Consider the following 2167-nt stretch of genomic DNA (forward strand, 5'->3'; position numbering starts at 1 on the left):
CGAGTAGTGGACTGCAGCTAAGCCCCCGAGTGAGAGACTTGCTCATCACTCGGTAGGATTTTTTCAACTTAGGCGAGTACTAGACTGCAGCTAAGCCCCCGAGTGAGAGACTTGCTCATCACTCAGTAGGATTTTTTTCAACTTAGGCGAGTACTGGACTGCAGCTAAGCCCCCGAGTGAGAGGCTTGCTCACCACTCGGTAGGATTTTTTCAACTTAGGCGAAACAGATTCGCAGCTAAGCTACCGAGTGAGAGGCTTGCTCATCACTTAGTAGGATTTTTTAAACTTAGGCGAAATGGATTCGCAGCTAAGCCACCCACTGGGGGATTTCAGAAACAAACGTAAGCAATCGACAATCATTTTAGAAGACTGTAAAAAACTCTTGTCTTTGATAAACAAACTACAAAGGTGCTTTTTATTACATCCCCATAGACTGAATGCTTAAGTATAAAAGGGGCGGAGCAGCTCTGCATTCCAAGCTCGCGGCTCGTCTTTCTTGTGCTCGACATTGTAGAGGTGGTACGCTCCATTGTGGAGCACTCTCGTGACAACGAAGGGGCCTTCCCAGGCAGGAGCAAGCTTGTGAGGTTTCTGCTGATCCACTCGGAGAACCAAGTCTCCCTCTTGAAATGCTCGACCCCTCATGTTTCTGGCATGGAATCGACGCACGTCTTGCTGATAGATGGTTGATCGGATCAAGGGCATCTCTCTTTCTTCTTCCAGGAGATCGACTGCATCTTGCCATGCCTGTTCCGCTTCTTCTTTTGAGAAAAGCTCAACTCGGGGCGCATTGTGGAGCAAGTCACTCGGAAGTACAGCTTCGGCTCCATAAACCAAGAAAAAGGGGGTTCTGCCAGTCGACCGATTGGGAGTTGTCCTCAATCCCCACAATACTGATGGAAGTTCATTGACCCAAGCTCATGCTGCGTGTTTGAGGTCACGCATCAGTCAAGGTTTCAGTCCTTTGAGAATCAATCCATTTGCTCTTTCAGCTTTCCCATTTGACTGGGGGTGGGCGACTGAGGCATAGTCGACTCGAGTAATTTGGGAAGCACAAAAAGTTCTGAACTCATCGAAATTGAAGTTTGACCATTGTCAGTGATGATGCTGTGTGGAACACCATATCTGAATGTTAACTCTCTGATGAAGCTGACAACAGTACTGGCTTCAAGGTTCTTGATAGGCTTGGCCTCAATCCACTTGGTGAACTTGTCGACTGCTACAAGCACATGAGTGAATCCACTCCTACCAGTCCTCAGAGGTCCAACCATGTCCAATCCCCAAACAGCAAAGGGCCAGACGAGTGGAATGGTCTTCAGGGCCGACGCAGGCTTGTGAGACATGTTGGAGTAAAACTGGCAACCTTCACATTTGTCAACTATTTCTTTTGCCATATCATTTGCCCGTGGCCAGTAAAATCCCGCTCGGTATGCTTTGGCCACAATGGTCCGAGAGGACGCATGGTGACCACAGGTCCCCGAGTGGATGTCATTGAGGATCACTCAATCTTCTTCAGGTGTTATGCATTTCTGGCAAACTCCAGTCACACTTTCTCTGAACAACTATCCTCTTATCACAGTAAAGGCTTTCGATCGATGGATGATCTTTCGAGCCTCTTCTTCATCCTCTGGGAGTACCTTTCTAAGAATGTACGTGATATATGGTATTGTCCAATCGGGGGTGATGACCAAAACCTCCATGATCAAATCGACCACGGCTAGAACCTAGATTTTAGTCGGATCGGTGGCACTCTTCGGCTGCGGGGGATCTTCAGTGAAGGGATATTCTTGAACCGAAGGTGTATGAATATGCTCCAAGAACACATTGCTGGGAATGGCTTCCCTCTTGGAGCCTATCTTTGCCAGATCATCGGCTGCTTGATTTTTCAGTCGGGGGATGTGATGGAGCTCTAACCCCTCAAACCTCTTTTCTAACTTTCTCACTGCATTGCAATAACCAGTCATAGCTGGGCTTCTGACGTCCCACTCCTTCATCACATGATTGACCACTAAATCCGAGTCGCCATAGACCATGAGGCGACGGACGCCGAGTGAAATGGCCATACGCAACCCATACAGAAGTGCTTCATATTCAGCTTCATTGTTGGAGGAATCAAAGTGAATCTGGAGAACATAGCTGAGTTTGTCACCACGGGGGGATACCAAC

The sequence above is a fragment of the Triticum dicoccoides genome, chromosome 3A, assembly GCF_002162155.2.
Source record: "Triticum dicoccoides isolate Atlit2015 ecotype Zavitan chromosome 3A, WEW_v2.0, whole genome shotgun sequence".
NCBI classification, from domain to species: domain Eukaryota; kingdom Viridiplantae; phylum Streptophyta; class Magnoliopsida; order Poales; family Poaceae; genus Triticum; species Triticum dicoccoides.